The sequence below is a fragment of the Rattus norvegicus genome, chromosome 18, assembly GCF_036323735.1.
Source record: "Rattus norvegicus strain BN/NHsdMcwi chromosome 18, GRCr8, whole genome shotgun sequence".
NCBI classification, from domain to species: domain Eukaryota; kingdom Metazoa; phylum Chordata; class Mammalia; order Rodentia; family Muridae; genus Rattus; species Rattus norvegicus.
The window spans coordinates 84678745-84701691 of NC_086036.1; the positions used below are offsets into that span (position 1 = coordinate 84678745).

At 38.5% G+C, this 22947-nt stretch overlaps 1 long non-coding RNA gene across 1 annotated transcript; it reads left to right on the top strand.

Annotated features, from left to right (window-relative positions):
- Positions 1-15040: 15040 nt before the first annotated feature.
- Positions 15041-22636, top strand: LOC134483073 (uncharacterized). The gene is made up of 2 exons (XR_010059944.1): positions 15041-21117; positions 21684-22636. It is a non-coding gene; the product is annotated as an uncharacterized LOC134483073 (long non-coding RNA).
- Positions 22637-22947: the final 311 nt, after the last annotated feature.

The window sequence follows — 22947 nt, forward strand, 5'->3', positions numbered from 1 at the left end:
ACTCTGAGACTGGACCTAGCCTAGGCTTTTGAAACCTCAAAGCCTACACCTAAGTATATACCTCTAACAAAGCCATGCTTCCTAATCCTACCAATAGGGGATCAATCATTCAAATATATGAGCTCATAACAGGCACTCTCATGCAAATGACCACAGAGGTGAATAAATGGAGGCCCAAGAGTAAATTTGCCTACTGTTGGTGAATGGATAAGAATGGTAAGAATGGAGCCCAAGATATCCACCAGCATCTTTAAGCTCTGTTTTGTTTCTTAACCCCCAAGCTACACTACAGCTCTACCTCCACCTACCACTTCTGTCACTGAAAAGATTTGTACTTGGATCTTGTGAATAACCACTACTTTTCTGTAGAAAACAAGCTCTCTTTAAGAAAATTATCATTTTCTTTGTGATTCATTGATTGACTTTATCTACACATCTTTTTTTAATTGGATATTTTATTTATTTACATTTAAATGTTATGTATCCCCTTTCCCAGTTTTCCCTCTGGAAACCACCTAAACCATCTTCCTTCCCCCTGCTTCTAAGAGGGTGCTCCCACACATATCCATCCAACTCCCACCTCCCCACTCTGATATTCCCCTACACTGGGGCATCCAGCCTTCCCAGGACCAAGGGTCTCTCCTCCCATTGATGTCCAACAAGGCCATCCTAGCTACATATGTGAATGGAGCCATGGGTCACTCCATGTGTACTCTTTGGTTGGTGGTTTAGTTCCTGGGAGATCTGGGGGATCTGGTTGGTTGATATTGTTGTTCTTCCTATGGGTTATAAACCCCTTCAGTTCCTTCAGTCCTTTCTCTAACTCCTCTTTTGGGAATCCCATGCTCAGTTCAATGACTGGCCGTGAGCATCCAACTCTTGTATTTGTCAGGCTCTGGCAGAGTCTCTCAGGAGACAGCTATATCAGGCTCCTGTCAGCAAGCACTTCTTGGTATCCGCAATAGTTTCTGAGTTTGGTATCTTATATGCTATTCCTTGTTTTTTTGGAACCAGGGAGAATTGTGAATTTCTCCCCTAGGAGTTCCACTAGGTAGACTGTGAGGGGCAGTTAGTGGAGAATGCTCATGCCCAAAGTCCAGGGATGAATGTTGCATATTAAGCATCTATTGAGAACCTGTCTTGCATGACACTGTACATAGACAATGAATATACACAATGGTGTCAGGGGTCATCTAGGAAAGACTAAGGCTAGCAGGTGGCCTTCCTGGAGGTGGCTCACCTTTTTGCATGGCCTAAGCTGGGTGAGTTCTGGGAGAGAAGGCCCTGAAAGACCTCATCTCAGGTTGGCTTCTTAGCAGCGAATCTGTTTTTCCTGTCACTATTGCACAGCCTAAGGATTTCTGGGTATTAGCCCACCCTATTGAGCATACTCACTGCAGATCAGTATGAAGATGAACTTTTATTAATTAATGCCATTTAGATGAATTACTGATTTTATAGAGTTCCAGAGTTGATTCAAATAATCTTTTTTTTTTTTTTTGGTTCCACACGGAGAGGTAATGTTAGGATGAGACAAGGGAGAGGGACAAGAGAGAGAAGAAGAGTAGAAGAGGAGAGGAGTAGAGGCTGGCCATGAGCATATGGAGAGAAGGGGGGAGGGAAATGGGGAGAGAAGGGACAAAGGGGAAAAGGGTAAGAGCAAGAGAGTGGGAGCAAGAGCAAGAGCGATTCAAATAATCTTAGGAACAAAACTTTAATATATCGTTTTAGTTGTTTTGCTGGAAAGATGCAATAAAGTTAAAAATTCAAGAATAGAACATGCCCACACATAATAGTAAGTAAAGGGTGCATAGTAAGGGATAAGATGAGCCTTCATATTAAACTAAAAGGAGACTTCTAGTAATAAATCTTTTTACTTAATTCCTCTACTGCTAAACAGCATGTGTTAATCACCAGATATTAGCACTTATTTAAGAACAAATAAGAAAGTTGAATTTTAAGTGCAGAAAAATAATAAAGTTTGGAGCAGTTAATGAAGTACAGAACAATGGTAATTAATAAAGAGTTAAGTTTTCAGTGCTTTAATAAAGCATAAAACAGTAATAGAGAGTATATAAAGATACAGCATTTAATAAAGCACATAGATTTATAAGATAAAAGTAAAGCACGGAGAGATAAGGAGAAAAGAAGCCAGCAATTTTCAGCCACAGAATAAGCAAGCAAGTGGTGATTCTCCAGAAACCATCAGCTAATAGAATCCAGTAGTTAAAGTTACAAGGCCAGAGATCATCAGTCTTTTGGCCTTCATGTGATGGTGTGTCCCACCTCAGCTCAGCAATTTGGTATATTTAACTCTCTACACATCATGTGGTGAAACTCTACTTTTTAAAAATTAACTTGTAAATGTGGAAAATTGAAAAACACAAATCATTGCCGTACTAGTCAAAAGAAAATCTTAGCTTAAACAATGTGACTTACTGTAATCCCATGAGTTTGGAAAATGAACTAGACTAATGCATTGTGTCTGCAAATTGAGGAAACGATAAACTGAGACTTATTCTTTGTAGGTTCATACTTAGGAACTTCCTTACACAACCTAAGCAGTAGGTCTCGTGGGGCTGCTCGAGAATCTGCAGGGCGTGAAGCTCACACTCTAGAAGACTGCCAAGACCCCAGGAATCCTGAGCCCTGGCAGCAGTACACACACGGAGCTCAGTGTGATCCTGTTTTCAATGTGCTCAACACTTATCTTTGCATCCCATTTGCTCCTTCTGCATTGAAATCTGTTTCAGAAAATAAAATCTTGTTTAATGTTTCTCAGAACACCCTTGTGGTCATGACTAATAAATGTCTCTTTAATTTTACATAAAACCAAATTTTATATAGACTTCCTTTTTACAGTATCATCTTTACCTGTTTTCTGTCAGTGTTGCGTGGATTGACTTGGTTAGTGATGTATAATCATCCTGGGGCAGACTGTGATGTAAGCCTCCTGCGGGGGTGAATCGTGGTGGCTCCCTGTGAATTCTGAAATTGTTTCTTTCAGTTCTTTATTAGAACATTATTCCTTTGGCTTAACATGGAAGGCATCAGATAATAAAATGGAAATTTACTATTTTAATTGTTTAAATGTTCATAAAGATTGGTTGTGGTGCTGAAGAGATGGTTCAGTGGTTAATAACACTGGCTATTCTTCCAGAGGACCCAAGTTCAGCACTCAACACTAGCCAGCTCATACCCATCTGTAACTCCAGCTCCAGGTTATCTGACCTCTGTAGGCACCTGCACTCATGTGCACATAATTAAAAGTGGAATGCAACATAAAAGTGTTAAAGGTTGACTTTGCAGAATCTGTTTGTGGGTATAATGTTTATTTTAAGTCACTTTCTGTACCTGTTAAGGAAAAAATAACAGTTTCATAGAGCTGAAAGTCCCAAACAATAATGGCTTTAGGCTTCAGTGAAATAGGAGGGTTTTGTCTCCTGCCTTTTCTTTCTTTTTTCCTCCCCTCTTCCTCTTTTTTTCATGTACATGGCAAAGGGAGCTCATTGTTTTCTACTTTCTAGATCCAAATAGGCAATGAGGCCACAGCCAACTGTACTCATGCACTGTGTCCATCTTTCTGCTGTCTCATTACTGCATGCTGCCTTCAGTAAGTTGATTCATGAGCATCAGGGGAAAACAAAGGCCAGACAAAGGCATCTCCAGCTGTCTGTTATCTTTTCAGACACGATTTCCTGAGTTCAACAACTTGCACATTTACATTCACTTCTTAAACTGAACATAGCATCTGTTCACACGTACAAGGGAGACCAAGAACTGTAGTCTAAGTTCAGGGCCTTGTCTAGGAAAATAGGTCTTTGTTATTTAAGAAATGAAAGTTTGACTAGGCAACCACCCGTCTCTTCCCCATATAGCAATGCTCTAACTTGTTTTAACAGAAAAATGTGATATTATTATGGGTAGAAGAATTATTCTCCCAAAAAAAAGGTAAAACAGGTTAGCCACATTACTGAATTGTTTTATGTGGATTGAAACTTTATGGTTAGTTCTAATTGAAGGCACAACTGAAGATAACAGTATGCAATAAGAAAGCAAATGTGAATTTCAGTGTGAAGACTGCTTCTCTTCAGTATCCTGGATAAAGTCTATCCCTGTGAATGGAAACTATCAGTACCTTCCTGTCTATGGTGAAGAAGTGGAATCAGGAGGCAACCAGGCTGAATATACTCCCTATGTTCTGAAAGACAGCAACTTCAAATTAATCAATTAAAATGAAAACGGTTTAAGAAATTTAATAATATCTTTCTCCAATATTTTATTTGCAACATGTAAACGTTTACCTATTCTCGAGGGTTTTTTCTAGGGCCTTTTAAATGAAGTTCATACTGTTTTGTCAAAGTCACACTTAATCTATCTGGAGACTATCCAGTTTCAGATTGTGCTCCTGGAAGACCAGCTCTTTGCAGGCAGGTTTTGTGTCTGAGGGCTGTGGATAACCCCAGCTCTGGGCTCAGATGGAGACGCAAGAACAAACTTTTTACCTCAATGCTCTTTCAGATTCTCTTATCTCTGTGGTTTAATTCAACTTCACCCCCACAGTGTTCTTCCATCTACCTTCACCCTCTATTTCTATTATAAAAGCCCAAGTGAAATGTCACCTTTCCCAGGAAGCTGTCTCAGATTCCAGCTGAGAGAAAGTTCTCCACTCTGGGTTTACACAACTACTTCAATTACTTGTTTAATTTTGAGATCACTTAGTTCTCTTGCCAGTGTGTTGTGCTGATTTACAGATAATCTCTGTTCCTACTGACTTCTTCAGACCTGATCTCTGATAAACTTGGGAGCAGGTGCTTCTTGTGACACTGTAACAAAGCACATACAAGGAGTGCATCTCCCTCTATGAGTGAGTATGAAAAACATAGTAAGACTAATCATGACACAGAGAAATCTGTACATGGTAATTGAAATCAATTTTTAGAACTTTAAAATTCTGTAAAGAACGCAATGAAGTCTGACGTGCTGGTTACAGTGTGAAGATATAGGCAACACTGTCAAGAAAGTGGCTGCCATGCTTCCAGGATCCCTTGTGTTACTAAGGATCATAGCAGGGACATGCTGTGGGGGAGCTGGTGGCAGTGTCAGCTTTTGGAAAATAAAACAGCAAATTCTGAAAGCTGCAAATGCTGAGTGCATCACCCAGTGTCCTTCCATCCTTTCACTTCACGGTGTTCACTCGCGGTAGCAAAACTCTCGCGGAGACTGCACTTGAAAAAGATGCATGTGACAGAACTAGAAAGTAGTGTTAAAGGCTGAAGGGATATTTATTACCTCAACTTAATAAAAGCCAGTAGCTCCTGAGAGACACAGCCAGAATACAGCAAATACAGAGGCGAATGCCAGCAGCAAACCACTGAACTGAGAATAGAACCCCCGTTGAAGGAATCAGAGAAAGGACTGGAAGAGCTTGCAAGGGGCTCGAGACCCCTTATGTACAACAATGTCAAGCAACCAGAGCTTCCAGGGACTAAGCCACTACCTAAAGACTGACCCTAGACTCTGACCTCATAGGTAGCAATGAATATCCTAGTAAGAGCACCAGTGGAAGGGGAAGCCCTGGGTCCTGCTAAGACTGAACCCCCAGTGAACTAGATTGTTGGGGGGAGGGCGGCAATGGGGGGAGGATGGGGAGGGGAACACCCATAAGGAAGGGGAGGGGGAGGGGGATGTTTGCCCGGAAACCGGGAAAGGGAATAACACTCGAAATGTATATTAGAAATACTCAAGTTAATAAAAAAAAAGTATAAAAAAATAAAATAAAAGCCAGTAGCAATGAACATTGTTTCTGATACCCCACAGTGGGGAATACTGTCTATAATTGCATTACTTTAAAACTCTGAAGCTCATTTCTTGGCAGCAACTGATAAAACACAGCTCCAGCTGGAAGAAGGAAGATACTGAGACTTTTATACTCGATTTGAGTTTGAACCCAGAGGGAAAGCTCTGACTCTACAGTCTAACTCAAAACTGGCAGGTCCAACAAAAATGACATTGGCTGTGCATTATTTAAGGATTTAAAGTGGCTGGGGCTGGTGAGGAATAAGATTTTAAGCTACCAGGACTGTTGATACCTCCTTTAAAATTCATTCAAAAGACATATTAATTCTTATGAGAAACTGAGGCACAGACTAAGAACCATAATGTTTCTTTGGAATCATTATGACAAGATCAGACTTGTCCCCTGGGAAGCACAAATTCAATCATGTATGTTTGAAGACCTTACAGATTTCAAACCAATTTTATTAGAGTCTTATCAAGGCAAACATCCTGGAACTCTTATGTTGATGCTCCCTGAAACTATATATATATATATATATATATATATATATATATATATATATATATATATATGTGTGTGTGTGTGTGTGTGTGTGTGTGTGTATGTATACATATAAATATATGTTGTAATATATTAAATATAAATATTATAATATATTACTTACAAATATATATTGTAATGTATTAAATATAAATATATTGTAATGTATTATAATGTATTAAATATAAATATATTGTAATATATTTTAATATAAATATATAAATAATATATATTTAAAGCTAGAACTGTATGAGTCAAGATGAGCATGCCCAGAGGGGATCCTGTCAACCAGATTTGTAACACAAGATGAACATGCCCTAAGTGTTTCTACTGGCATCTGTACAATACAACCGGAGCATGCCCAGAGGCATTCTGTCACCCATCTTCTTGTCACAACATAAACATGGTCGGAGGTATCCATTTCTCCCTCTTTATGATGTAAGCTGGACATTCCTAAAATTCTTCTTTTCTGTCACTTTGAACCTTTTGAGAATGCAGTCCATAAAATAGGGACTAAGTATAGAAAATATTTGTCAGCCACATTTCCTTTTGGAACTGTTTTGTTAATTTTTTTCAGTACTGGAGATTGGACCTTGAGCATGCTAGGCAAGTCCCCTAGGAGCTGTATCCTCAGCATTTGAACTATATTTTAAAATTATCCACGTTCATTAATGTATTTGTTGATTGTGCATGCTCCTGAATGGGCCTATTCTTAATATTTTTTGCTTTATGAATAAATACAGTTTCTCCAGATAAAATTTCCCCCTTTCCTTAGTTCAAGAAGGCTATTTCTTTGGAAATAATTTCTGTACTCTCCTTACCTTTTTCAGGTAACAAGTTTTAGTCCATAGAATCATTTCTTCACTCTCCTTGTTCTGGCTTTGCACTTACCAAGATGTGAAGCACAGTGTTTAATTATACTTTGAAAGGCAAAAATCACGAGTGAACATGAGGATTAGTTGTTTGCAAGAACGTACATTTTCTGCTGGAGGTGGGTTCAATAAATCCCCTCTCCCCACTGAAGGGCATTTTATCTAGGGCCCTGCTTTTGAGTGCTGAGAATCTCTCACTTCCCAGATCTCTGGTACATTCTAGAGAGTTCATCCAAACTCTTTCCTCCAGAGGTTTCCATTCTTTCTGCTGATCCTCAGGGCTTTGGTCCTTTTCCCCAGCCAAGTGGTTGCTTTCTTCTCTCTCCCAAGTGGGACTGAGGCATCCTCACTGGGCCCATTCAGCCCATTTTTGAGTTCTGTGGACTGTATCTTGGGTATTCTGTACTTTCTTTTTTCTTTGTGGCTAATATCCACTTATTAGCAAGAACATACAATGCATGTTCATTTGGGTCTGAGTTACCTCACTCAGGGTATTTTCTAGTTCCATCCATTTGCCTGCAAAACTCAGGATGTCCTCATTTTTAATAGCTGAGTAGTATTCCATTGTGTAAATTAATGGATATTTTCTATATCCATTCTTCTATCATGGGACATATGGTTTGATTATAGCTTCTGGTTATCACAAATAAGACCGCTATGAACACAGTTGAATATGTGCCCCTGCGGCATGGTGGGGCATCTTTTGGGTATATTCCCAAGAGTGGTATGGGTCTTTAGGTAGGTCTATTTCCAACTTTCTGAGGAACCTCCAAATTGATTTTCAGAGTGGTTGTACCACTTTGCAATCCCATCAGCAATGGAGGAGTGTTCCTCTTTCTCCACATCCTTACCAACATGTGTTGTCACCTGAGGTTCTGATCTTAGCCGTTCTGACTGGTGTAAGGTGGAATCTCAGGGTCGTTTTGATTTGTATTTCTCCGATCACTAAGGACTTTGAACATTTCTTTAGGTGCTTCTCAGCCATTCAAGATACCTCTGTTGCGAATTCTCTGTTTAGTTCTATACTGTAGTTTTTGATTGGGTTGTTCGTTTTTGTTTTTTTGGTTTTTTTTTTCTTTGTTGGTTAGCTTCTTGAATTCTTTGTATATTGTGGATATTAGCCCTCTATTGGATGTGGGGTTAGATTTTTTCCCAATATGTAGGATGCTGATTTGTTTTATTGACTATGTCCTTTGCCTTACAGAAGCTTTCCAGTTTCATGAGGTCTCATTTATCAGAGACCCCTAAGACCTGACACCATTACAGAGGCTATGGGGCACTCACAAAAAGGTACCTATCATAACTGCCCACCAAAAGGCCCAACAGTCAGCTGAGTCACATGCAGATATGTGCAACCAACCAATGAACAGAAGCTTCTGACCCTTCTGGTTGAATTAGGGAAGAGCTTGAGGAAGCTGAGGAGGAGAGCAATCCTGAAGAAGGACCAGCAGTCTCAATTAACCTGGAATCCCCGCTTCCCTGAGGTCTCTCAGACACTGAATCACCAACCAGGCAGCATACACCAGCTGAGATGAGGCCTCCAACACATATACAGCAGAGGACTCCCAGGTCTGGGTTCAGTCAGAGAAGATTCACTTAACTCCCAAGAGACTGGAGGCCCAAGGAAGTTAAGAGGTCTGGTGGGGTGGATGGGGTGGGGAGATCTTTGTGGAGACAGACACGTGGCAGGGGGCGAATGTAGGGGAGGAGATATGGGATGTGGAACTGTTAGGGGTGGGCGTGAACCGGGAGGGGAATAAAATCTGGAGTGTTAAAATAAATAAATAAATTGAAAATTAAAAAAATAGCAGGATACAAAATTCACAAATAAAATTAGGATACTTCTTATAAACAAAGGATAAATGACTGGGAAAGAAATCACAGGAAAAAAATACCACTAACAGCGCAGCTATTTAAATTAGCACATTCTATTTTCCAAAGCATATAATTTTGTTCTCCATGTATTTGTACTTATTGAATAATGGTAATGTGTCATTGAATATTTTAATGTGTTAATATTTTTGAGTATTTATATATTTAAAGGCTTTCAGCATGCCATTTCCCTAATATTCCTTCATAGTCTTACCTTTCAACTATTGAATTTATACTCTGGACATAATTGGTTGTTTTTCAATGAAAATCTGAAATATACAGTTTTGAACTTACACATATATGCCATAGTTAGCAATATTTATATATTTCTTCACAAATATATTATTGCAAAAGAACTCTTTATGTATAAAATTAAAGATACTGTTTCTGAAAAAATAGGAACATACATTTTTCTGCATCATTTGAGAGTAACATATATTTTCTGTCCTTAAAACTATTTATGTTCTGTATTACCTTAGTTATTTGCATATGTTACTCAAATCTTGCATCCCTGGAGTGAAGCCCAACTTAATTATTGGTCTGTAGTTTTTTTTTATATCATATTGGCAATAGAGTAATGCTAGCTTTGTATACTGAATCTGATTGGGTTGCTTTCCTATTTTATGGAACAATATCTTTCTTTCCTTATTTCTTGCAGTTTTAAAGTATCCTTTTATTCCTACAGATCCTTTGGATTTCTGTGGTGTGTGTGTGTGTGTGTGTGTGTGTGTGTGTGTGTGTGTGTGTGTGTGTTCAAAACTGAAAGAGGATTTTGAGAGGGGAAGAAGAGGTCAAAGAAGGGGAAGAGAGCATAATGGACTACGTGTATTGTAAAAACAGAAGTGGGTACTGTCTGAAGGAGAGAAGTGAACAAACCAAGGGAAGGGAGGAGGCCAATAGGGAGGTTGGTGACTTAGCGTATGATGGTGAATATTATGTTTAAGTTCAAAATTACTGTGCTTAAGAGAACTATAAAACATAAATGCCTTTAACCTGTAAGTCCCACTTGTCTAGCCACAGATAGCATCCCAGAGTGCTGGAGTTATTTTTGCCATTGCCTGATCCTGTACAATTTCAACAAAACTATTGTTTATGTAAAATAACAAACCATGTGATATTTTAAACAAGCTAGCTTGCCCCTGACTGCATGTAGGCAGGATATGTGCTTGACTGCATGTAGGTGGGATTTGTGTCTGATCACATGTAGGCAGGAAGTACATCAGGATGTGTGTTTGCCTCTAATTGTATGAAGGCAGGAAATACTTCTGAGTTTTGGTTTATAGCCCCCAGACTAATATAATTCAGGGATACATCTTGAGAGTCCTCTGGGTATAGTCCCAGTACCAGCATGAATATCTGAAAAGGCATCTTTTTGGTAAATTTATTCATGGTCAGACTGGTGAATCTCTGAATAAGCCAAAACCAAACTATAATGATACATATATGAAAATCACTATAATGAAATCCATTATTTTTGTGCTGACTTTAAAATTTTTTTTAAAAATAGAAGTTGTTAGTATATTTTGAGTAAGACACTGTCTTACAATAGAGTAATAGGGCAACATAATTTATTGATCACAGGACACAGAAAAATGAAATTAGTACTGATCAAGAAGCTTTCTTCCCTCTGGTTATCTTTTATAATATAAAAAAGATGCTATTTAGGTCATTGAGAGAAAATCATTGAACGTCTTACCAGCAGCAAATCTTGTGAAATGCAATGGTTTGTGTAGTAAGATAAGCTCATGTGTGCAATAGTGGAATGAATGCTATGAGAGTAACCAGTTGAGTTCTGGTTGACTTAAGACTCATCCAGAGGCATAAATATACCTCTTTTATTATAAATTTGCTCAAGAACCCATAGTTGGGAGACCATAGATCCTTCAGTAAACTAACTACTATTATCCTGCTAAATGGAGAGTAGATAACTACCCTCTGAATTTATTTCTTTATACCTATAAATTAGTACAGCTATCAGATACCATCAAAGTTTCTTTGTCTGGTAGGTGGAATTTAATATAGAAACTCAAAACTGGTTAAAGTGTAGAGAACAAGTATCAGGGGAATACTTAGCCACAAATGGGACATAGGTATTACACTTCTCCAAGACTCAGTGACCATCAGGCAACATCATGTGGGAAGAGTATAATAGCTAGAATCCAGGGAAGATTGGGCTAAAATAGTATCATCTGGACAGAACAGGACTAATGCAGCCATGAAAACATAGCAGCTGTGTTCGTCTATATAAGATCAAGCTTGTCAACATTATAGCATGGAGGAGAAGAAATTAAGGAGTTCTCACCCCTGACTGAGAAGCTCTTGGCAGTTGATAGCTTCTAGGGGGTAGAGTGTCAGTTTTATTTTAGGTTATGGCCTCTGGTAAGTCAACCATGCTCCAGTGGGTACCTTCATACACATTTGGAATCAGTGAGTTTTTTTTAAAAAAGGACTTAAAGTAGGGAAGGATGGTCAGATAAATCTAGGAGGTGTCAGGCAGAAAAGTTAAGGTAGATATGATCAAAATGCATTGTATGGAATTCTAAAATATTGACAAAAAATGAAAGAAGCCTGAGACAAAAAGAGTTCATACCAATTATTCAACTTTTAGAAGAATGATGATTGCCGTTATTGGTGTTTGGTGATAGAGATCAATTATTTTTAATTCATACACGGCTGTTTATTGAAAAAGACACAACATAACATAGCCTCTCCCGATTTTACTTGATCTATTGTATGTCTTAATACAGGTAATGTAACAGATATATGCATAGATATTATTTATATCATTACATACCATATTGTAGTTCAACAAAGCACCGAAGAATTAACTATATAATAAAAAATATGGACATTAATGAGGAAAATACAAAAGCTCTGTGGAAAATGTTACATTGTTTTGAAGGCTGGGCATGTAGATTTTGGTTTTAGAAGGAATAGGTGGGTACGAATTTAAAAAAAACAGTAGAAGAACAATGAGAGAAACAAATTGAACATTGAAAGTAAATGGCCTAAATTCATAAACAATGATGAGTTCAAAAGATTGAACTAAACATATATATATATATATATATATATATATATATATAAATCTACATGGTCTCCACGGTTTAAATAAACATAAAAAGTCATAGATATAAGCACGGAAAACTTCCTCTGATGTTGTTGGTCAGGGGAGTACAAGAGATTCCCAGAAAAATATAAGCTATTGCCATTGCCATTGGTGCCTTTTAGCAAACAAAGTAAGACTCTTGTCATGATTTGTTTATGCTTGGCCCAGGGAATGGCACTATTAGAAGATGTAGCCTTGTTGGATTAGGTGTGTCACTGTGTGTGTGGGCTTTAATACCCTCGTCCTAGCTTCCTGAAAGCCAGTCTTCTGCTATCTGCCTTTGGAACAAGAGGTGGAACTCTCAGCTTCTCCAGCCCTACATCTGCCTGGATACTGCCATGCTTCAACCTTGATGATAATAGACTGAACCTCTGAACCTGTAAGCCAGGCCCAATTAAATGTTTTTCTTATTATAGTTGCCTTGGTTATGACATCTGTTCACAGCAGTAAAACCCTAGCTAAGACAACCCTATTGCTGAACACATTATATATTTCAGACACAGGATTTGGAAAAATATATATGGATGTGACATGGAGACCTTTTTGCTGAGGGCTATCCCTTCACAGTTTTGGACAAAATCATGCAGCCTCTTTCCATCATCATAGAAAAGGAATCAAGAACCTGATCAAGCTGTAATGTCAACAAATCACAACTATGAGAAGAATGGCACGGTATTCTGATAAGTACAAAGGTAGCACTTATCTGGGGGTAAAATCTGAATTGGACTTTAGACCCTCTTAATGGGAGTGAATTCATGCCCATCATTGTAAACTTAAACAACTCTCTGTGGTGAGTAAGGCCATGGAAACTGGAAGAAAATCTAGTACTGACTGTTTCCTAAACCAGTATCATCTGCATTCTGAAACTCATCTTTATACTCGCAGACATGTAGTTCTCGTCCCTCATCAAAGAAGCTTCTTTTTGCAGTAGACAGAAAACTGAAAGAGAAAACCACAAACGATCCAACCACAGAGACCAGTGGTCTATGTAGAACACATCCCCGGTTAAAACATTTGCATGTAAGGCTTAAGTCACATCACAGAAGAAAGGGCTGGAATCTTTTTTTAATGTTTTAAAATTTATTTTGTATTGGCATCTAATGCTGAGCATGAGGCTTAGTCTTAAGAGTGGTTCCTATCCTAGTGAGACCTAGTTGGAGGAAACTATTTTAAAAAATGCACAAGGTATTATCAATTGGAGAACACTTCTGGGTGAGGAATGGCAGTTTGTGTCTATATTCCCATTCAGCACTGGGACCACATCTAGACCAGACCTGAGCTGCCTCAGTCTCTGTGAGTTCATATGTGCATTAGTCCTAACGTGTTTATAGGGCTTCGCCTCCTTGGTGTTCTCCATTCCCTCTGGCTATTATAACCTTCCTACCTCCTCTTCTGCAAGATTTCCTAAGCTCTCCAAGGGGAGAGATATGAAACACACAACACATTTAGGACTGAGCATCCCAGGGTCTCTTGCTCTTTGTACATTGTAGTGCTGTGGGACTCTATTTGTATCTACTTGATGGAGGAGGAAACTTCTCTGATGATAGCTGAACAAGACACTGATCTTCAAGTATAGCAGAATGTCATCAGGAGTCAGTTCATTTCTGTGTTCCTTTAGCAGAACAGTAGTTTTGGTTTTCTTCTATGTCTCTCCATCTATTTATCTGACAATTTCATAATTTCATTTTTAAAATTTGTTTATTCACTTTACATCCCAATATTAGGCTTCTCTCCTTTCAGTACCCCCTCATGCAAGTTCTCCTCCCATTACACCATCCCCTTCTCAAAAGAGGAGGGGAAGGCCTGTCTGGGTGTCACCCACCCATGCTAACCATCCCCTCCCCCACATACTAGTCACTGCAGGATTAGGTCTTCAATCTTTGGTTGGGTGATTCAGTATCTGAGACCCCACAATGGTCCAGGTTAGTAGACTTTGTTGGTCTTTCTATGGAGACCCTGTCATCTTGGGGTCCCTAAATCCGTGTCTCAGATCCTTCTGTAAGACTACCCAAGATCTATCTAATATTTGGGTGTGAATCTCTGCATCTCTTTTCATTGGTTGCTGGGTGGAGCCTCTCAGATGACAGTTATTTTAGGCTCCTGTGTGCTAGCATAACAGGTATCATTAATAGTGGGACAGGAAGAAATTCATAGGCAAATGGAAGGAACTGGAAAATATCATCCTGAGTGAGGTAATCCAGTCACGGAAAAACACACATGGTATACACTCATTGATAAGTGGATATTAGCCCAAAGGCTCGAATTATCCAAGCTGCACAGAACACATGAAACTCAAGAAGGATGACCAAACTGCGGATGCTTCACTCCTCCTTTAAAAGGGGAACAAGAATACCCTTGGGAGGGGATAGGGAAGCAAAGTTTAGAACAGAGACTGAAGGGACAACCACTCAGAGCCTGCCCCACATGTGGCTCATACATATACAGTCACAAAACTAGATAAGATGGATGAAGCAAAGAGGTGCTGGCTGATAGGAACTGGATGTAAATCTCTCCTGAGAGGCACAGCCATAATATGGCAAATACATAGGCGAATGCCAGCAACAAACCACTGAACCCCGTTGACGGAATCAGAGAAAGGACTGGAAGAGCTGAAGGGTCTTGAGACCCCATATGAACAACAATGCCAACCAATCAGAGCTTCCAGGGACTAAGCCACTACCCAAAGACTATACATGGACTGACCCTGGGCTCCAACCTCATAGGTAGCAATGAATAGCCTAGTAAGGGCACCAGTGGAAGGGGAAGCCCTTGGTCCTGCCAAGGCTGGACCCCCAGTGAACGGGATTGTTGAGGGGAGGGCGGTAATGGGGAGAGGATGGGGATGGGAACACCCAGATAGAAGGGAAGGGGGAAGGGCTAGGGGGATGTTGGCCTGGAAAGCGGGAAATGGAATAATATTTGAAATGTAAATAAGAAATACCCAATTTAATAAAGGTGGAAAAAAAAAGCAGAGCATCAATACTGCTGCTACAAAATCAAAAAGGACTTGAACTGGGGGAAGAGGGTGTGCATTTGTGAGAAATTGTGGGAAGAGTAAAAGGTGAACATTATCAAGATATACATATACAATTCTCTCAAATTAATAAAATATAAAATAAATAAATAAGTAAGTAAAAATAAATAATAAAATAAAAATGCGTAAGTTATGAACAAGAAAAAAAGATGAAATCCTAAGTAGAAATTGTCATTGTGAACTGATATTCATGTAGGGAAATTGTCTTAAGGGTTAAAATTACATAGAGATGAAAAAGACTACTGCGATTATAGAAGATGAATCTTTTGAAATTTACCAAGAAGATGTGATAATTTCAAAAGTTTATACATTTTTTAACTTTGAAGTAGACAAAGCTAAATTTGTTCCGGAGTTTCTCGAATATATTGCTAAATCTGCCATCACTGCAGATTTTGTATTCTTGTGTTTGTTTGTTTTGTTGTTTGATTGATTTTCCCCTATTGAAATTAAAATTTTTTCTCATACAATATATCCTGAGTATAGTTTCTGCTCCCTTCACTCTTCTTAGTCCTTCCCTCTCCCCTCCCAGCCAGATCCACTCCCTTTCTGTCTCTCATCAGAACAGAACAAGCTTCTAAGACATAATACAACAAAATTAAAACATAATATAAAACAAAAAAAAACCTATCGCATTGAAGTTGGACAACACAAACATACAGAAGGAAAAGAGTGCAATATTGGGCATAAGAATCAGACCCACTCATTCACACACTCAGGAGTTCAACAAAAATACTGAAATGGGGCTATACTAGAGGACCTGGTGCAGACTTGTGAAGGCCACATGCTTGCTGCTTCAGTCTCTGTTAGCGCTTAAGAAATGTGCTCAACTGATTTAGATGGATTTATTCTCCTGGTGTCCTCCTTCCTCTCTGGCTCATACATTCTGCCTCTTCTTCCACAGGGTTCTCTGAGCTCAGAGGTAAAGGGATTTTACGGAGATATTTTATTTAGAACAGCGTGTTTCAAAGTCTTTTTTCCTGCATTATGTCTGGCAATGAGTCTCTGACTTCGTTTCCATCTGATGCAGGAGAAAGCTTCCTCACTGATGGCTGAATAAGGCAGTGGTCTATGAGTATAGCAGAATATTATTTGGAGTCATTTTATCACTAAGTTTTTAGGTAGGTCTCACACTATACCACAATATGGCCTTAAACTGGGGTCCACCCCCTGCCTCAGCCTCCCAAGCTTGAGGAAAGAATGAATTATTTATTACTTATATATCATGGTGGAAACTACATAAAAAGGAATGTAGAAAACCTGGAAATCACAACTAATAACCCTGAGCTACAAAATTTGGTAAAGGTTTGCTGTTAAAATTTAGCAATAACAGGCTTTTCTCTGGCCCATGTCTACTTGGTCGCTTGTTCTTTCCATTTTATAACTTAGTTATACCTAATTTAAAAAAGATGAAATATATTCGTATATTTGAAAGTGGATACGTTTCTAAAATACCCCAAAGTTAAAGCAGAAACCACAATGGAAATTACTGAAGGCTGATAAGAAAGTGTACCCATAATACTTGTGGGATAGAGCAGAGGTGAGAATTCTCACATTTATCTTTCAGGAAATTTTTGTCTTTAAATCTGCATAAAATAAAGACCTCTAAATTAGGGGGTCGAATGTCTGTTAAAAGAAGTTTAAAAAAACATGACAGAATTTATGTCCGGGTCACAATTCTGAAGCATGAATATTCTTAATATCTTTTATAAAACATTAAGTTGTTATAGAAGTATGGATTTATTTCTAGAACCTCTATTCTATTACCTTGGTCTATATATCTGGATTTTTTGTTTGTTTGCTTGCTTGCTTTTGTTTTGTATGCCAGAATCATGCTTTGTAGCTTTGCAGCAGAGTTTGAGATGTGGTATTATAATACTTCTCTACTTAAGATTGCATTAACTATTCCTCCCATATGAATCTTAGAATGACCTTACTAGTTTCATGAAACATATCATTAGAAATTTAATGAGAAGTGTGTGATTCTGTACACCACTTTTGAAAAATGTTATCTAATATATTTCAATCACATTTCCCCTCCCTTAACTTTTCCCAGTTCTTCTTCACTTGTCTACTCTCCTAGAATCATGTTCTTCCTTAAATAAAAAGTAAAACAACAATCAAGCAAAGAAGTGCAGGCCGACAGGAACCGGATGTAGCTCTCTCCTGAGAGACACAGCCAGAATACAGCAAATACATAGGCAAATGCCAGCAGCAAACCACTGAACTGAGAATGGGACCCCCGTTGAAGGAATCAGAGAAAGGCCTGGAAGAGCTTGAAGGGGATCGAGACCCCATATGAACAACAATGCCAACCAATCAGAGCTTCCAGGGACTAAGCCACTACCCAAAGACTATACATGGACTGACCCTGGGCTCCAACCTCATAGGTAGCAATGAATAGCCTAGTAAGGGCACCAGTGGAAGGGGAAGCCCTTGGTCCTGCTAAGACTGAACCCCCAGTGAACGTGATTGTTGGGGGGAGGGCGGTAATGGGGAGAGGATGGGAAGGGGAACACCCATATAGAAGGGGAGGAGGAGGGGTTAGGGGGATGTTGGCCCGGAAACCGGGAAAGGGAATAACATTCGAAATGTAAATAAGAAATACTCAAGTTAATAAAAAAAATAAATAAATAAAGAAGTGAAACGCTAATTATACAGGAAAAAAAAAACCAAAAATCACCAAAACAAACTAACAAAAAAGCATATAAAAACATGGAATTTATCTTTTTAGTCAACTCTTTCTAAGTTTGGGACATACCTGGGAATTTGGTTGATATATCCAGTGACACTCCATTGGAGAACTCTGATTTCCACTGTCCAAAAAGTATCAATTAGAAATATCTTCTAAATAAAGGATATGGCTTTCTGTCTACTTACACTATGCTGTGCTGGGATTTTATCTGGTTTAAATGTGTATAGGTCTTATCCATGCTGTCTCAGTCTCTGTCAGTTAATATATATCAATCCTATTGTGTGTGAAAAACGCTGTTTTCTCGGAGTTGTTCACCACTTCTGCCTCTTTTCCCACCTTCTCCTTTGTTTAATCCTCAAGTATTGACAATAGGGGTTCGATAAAGACACTTTATTTTGAGTTTAGTGTTTCAAAGTCTCTCACTCTTTGTAAATTGTCCAGTTGTGGGCCTCTGCCAATCACTATCTGCTATGAAAAGTCACTTCTATGATGAGGGCTAAACTGATGATGTAAAATTTGTGTAGGTATAGAAAAAGTATCATTTGGAATTATTCTATGTTATGTTCTTCAGCAGAATAATAGTAGTAGGTTTTACTGTAGGATCCATGATCTATAAAGGTCCTTGACCACTCTAACAGTGTCAGGTATGGGTTCCATCTTATGAAGTGGACCTTAAATGTATTTTTTAAAAAGTGGCTGATTAATTCCATACCATTTATGCCATTATTATACCAATATATCTTATAGTCTCTTGTAACTAAGTAACATTTATGATTCCTCTTCTTCTCTGGTAATATGCAAAACAACTTGTGTCACCATGAGCTCTGTGTGGGTAAAGCAGAGAACTGCTTTGGCACCAGTTCAATCTCTTCATAATCAAATACATGTGTAAATCACTGTCTTCAGCAATAGGGCCTTACCATCAGGAAAAGTGACAAATATCCTTGGCAAAATTATATGATGTTTGGGGAAATTTATGGAAAACTTTTGATCAATGAAATGTAACCTACTCCTAGAACTGTTGTAGTTACTGGGGGCATTGTCTTCCCTATTATACAGTGACTCCATTTAAATTCATTTCACGTATGTATATATTTTAGGATATTCTACAGCGATACGTTTCCATATGGCTTTCCAAAAGGCCTTTACTGTTAGTTGTCCCTTCTCATATTCCCTTCTTTCCCATTCTCCTTCCTCATCTGACTCTCCTCAGAACGCTCTGGTTTATTTTCACTTCCAATAGAATTACCACAGAGGGACCAGGGGTCAGGAGAGGATCGTCCAATGATGGAAAAGTAGAATTCTCTGTTAATAAAAATATTTTTCTAACATTGCTTCTGCTACTCTGTGAGCATGACAGACCTCTCATCTTAGAGATGAGGTAAGACTGTAGTCACTGTAGTTCCAGCCTGAAAGACCTGCATGCATGAGAGAAAAAGGCATGAAGGATGGTATATGAACAGAAAAACTATTAGGCTGAGACCAAATTTCCATCTCAGTTAATCTATAAAATAGATCACACAATCAAACATTCCCCCTAAGCCTTAAGATTTAATGTGTGGCTTGGTTTAACTTAGGAAATAGAGTACTTTTTCTTATTTTCCCTATTTGTAACAAGAATGGTTGTGCTATATCTATCTCCCCACTTTATTTTAGAAACATAGAACTTGTTTTGTTTTATAGCTTCATAACTTGGGAAGAATTGGATGGGGAGTGGAGCATCCCTTGAGTTTCGCCCACACATGAGGAGACTGTTGGCTTTAGTTTTTTATAAGTTGGTGCTATAATACGAGTTGTACAGTTATGATAATGAAATAGACATATTTTATGTTGTAAAAGAGCATGAATTTGGGGGAGATCTTGGGTGGAATATCTCTATTATTCTAAAATTCATGTTGTAATCTAAATCTAAAAGACCTACATAAAAGTGATTAAGTCATATGGGGAAAAACATTTACAAATACATTTAGTTGCCAAATGGCATACTAAGATAGTAACAGTGTGTTTTGATCCTTCAATGCATAAGGCAATTGAGTCTACTTCACTAAAATTTCAAGAGCTAAGAAGCCCGCTTATAAACAGTACTGATATCCAGGGTCATGCTAAATCTAGCTTAGTCCGTGGTTACATTGGAGGTTCCAGCTGAAATTAGAAAAGTAGCACAATTTAGATTAAGTTCAAATTAAAAGTAACATAATTGTTATTAAATTCATATATAAGACACAGAAGGTTTGAAAACATGTAAATCCCAAAAGGATCCTCAAATTTCAAAGAGAAGAAAGGAAAAGTAAGAGAATTTATATGAATCGATTTAGTAATTTGTGAGTTTTGTACTCAGTGTTTATGTCGATAGAAAGTGTACCTTTCCATTGCAAAAACATATTCAGAAACACACACACACACACCACCACCACCACCACCACCACCACCTGCCTTACAATAAGGCTTCTTTGATCTCATCTCAGAATTGCTTTATTTAGGCCTCATTTGCTGGCACCAAATCTTGTACCATACATCCCTGGTATGAAGGCCCTATAAAGCACGGTATTTCAGACTAAATTCATCGTAAAGCTACTTTAACATTCAGTGCCAAACATTTAACCACCCACCTCCTTCCTGAAAATTTAAATAGTGAGTCATTGGTCTACAACCTGATGAAAGTGAAGTTTTGTTTCCTGTGTACCCTGAGAGAATAAGAAGACAGATCAAGCTAACTTTCACTTCATACCAGGGGAACTATAGTCCCAAGTATGCTGACAAAATAGTCACCGATTTCCTCAGCTTAGCTTGCTTTATTGTATAAGACCCTTTATATATTTGAACTCAGTGTGTGTGTGTGTGTGTGTGTGTGTGTGTGTGTGTGTGTGTGTGTGTGTGCGCACACGTGTGGTATGTTGTGATGTACAGGTGTGTGTACAAGTATGTGGAATGTTGTGATGTGTGCATTGATAATCATAATTGTCTATTATTTTAGAATAACCAAACATATTATTCATTCTCTAGATCTTCTATAGTATATTTTGTTTGTGCTCTATATTAAAGGCAATATTAATACTGATTGTTGCTGAACCAACACCAATTCTGGCAAAGCCTAATATTTCACTTTTACTTCCAGGCTACAATGAGCTAATTCTCAATTCTGAGAATTGAAATTGACTTCTGAACCATCACGAAGACTTTAGAAGTTTGTGGCTTAAGGTGATCTGTGTTATCCTGGACTTCTGCTGTCACTGTGCTTCAGCATTTGTTCCTCTATGTACTTTCCCAAGATATCACATCCCCTCGTTGACTTCACACATTACCTCCATGGGAAAGCCTGCAGTTGCTTGCAAACAGTTTCTCTAGTTTCTAACTGCTTCCCCACTATCCAAATGCCTCCTCCAAATTTGACTTCTTAGATCCCTTAGGTCTGACTAGCCCCATTCCTAGAGTAATCCAGGCTTCCTCTGTGTTCTGGTAATCACTCTCAGAATAGCATCAGCACTAGAGTTTTCTCTTTATTGAGGAGCTAGTATTTGTTCCAGCTGACAATTCCAAATCCTCCAGTTCCGGCAACCAGTCACTGCATAATATGTAGAGCTCAGACAGTCTCACCATGAAATCTGGGAAATGTTTTCAATTTTCCCATCCACGAGATTTTATAAAGAGTTATAGGAGTTAAGTAATAACAAAGAGACAAATGGTTGAATTAAAAATGAGATTAAATGTACTGTTATAAGTTCACGTGTGTCTCCTCTCCTAAAATATTTCTGCATTTGTTTCAGTGCTCGGGATAGAATTCAGGGCCTTACACATCCTTAGTAAGTACTCTGCAACTAAGCCACACTCCCAACCTCTGTTCAAATCCTTTCTAAATATTTTTATTGGTTATTTTATTTACTTACATTTCAAATATAATTCTCCTTCCCAGTTTTCCTTCCACAAACCTGCTATCCCTTCTCCTTCCCCACTGACTCTATGAGGGTGTTTCCCACTTGCCCACCCACTCCTGCCTCAGCACCTTAGCATTCCCCTACCATGGGTCATTAAGCCTTCACAGGACTGAGGCACTTCCTTCCCAGTGATGTTCCATAAGGCAATCCTAAGTTACATGTCCAGCTGGAGCCATGGGTTCCCCCACGTGTACTTTTGGGTTGATGGTTTAGTCCCTGGGAATTTGGGGCATCTGGTTAGTTGATATTGTTGTTCTTTCTGTGGGGTTGCAATCCCCTTCAGCTCCTTCAGTCCTTTCTCTAACTCTTATAGATTTTATAGATCACTAAAGTTAAGGCAGTCTCAATGTACAGTTGCAAAATGAAATGTATACTTACTATACAATTAGAGCTCTCCAAAGGAAAATCAATAGTGTTAATGTCACTGTATAATATGTGCTAAACTCTTTTTTTTTTCAAGAAAGAAGGATGATTGTGAAAGTCCAGGGCTCTTTCTCATATGATCCATCTAACAATGACAAGTTGGTAGGACAAACATGCTAGCTACTCCCAAGCCTGGTTGTCGTAGAGCACTTTGTAGAAATATTAATGACATCCTGGACAAATTCCAGGAAATCCCACAGTCATTGTCTCCAGCAGGAGGACCACTCATGCTAAATATAGTATTCAATTGCTAAAGCTTAAAGAAGAATTAAGATTATAGTGGTTTGTAGCAAAGAATGCATTTTCTGTTTTTGGTAAGAAGTAGGTTGGCACATGGCTAATAAAATTGTTCAAGAAAGAAATTGTCAGCATTTGTAGTGTCATAATGATGTCGACCCTAATAATGTTTTGTTTCACTTACATTGCTTCTTTTTTTAGAACAGGATCTAACCATGTAGCCAAGACTAGCCTAGATCTCCAATTGTTTCTATTTCAATCTCTAAAATGCTGAGATTATAGTCCTATGCTATTATGCCTTGCTAGTGCTAGAAAATCAATAGGTAAATAAAAGGATATCAGAATAAGCATATTTGTTCAAGAACACAGAATAGGAGGAATAGTTAAGAGATTGTAGAATGATTGTTTCTGAGAAGGAGCAACCCAGGATTGGGAG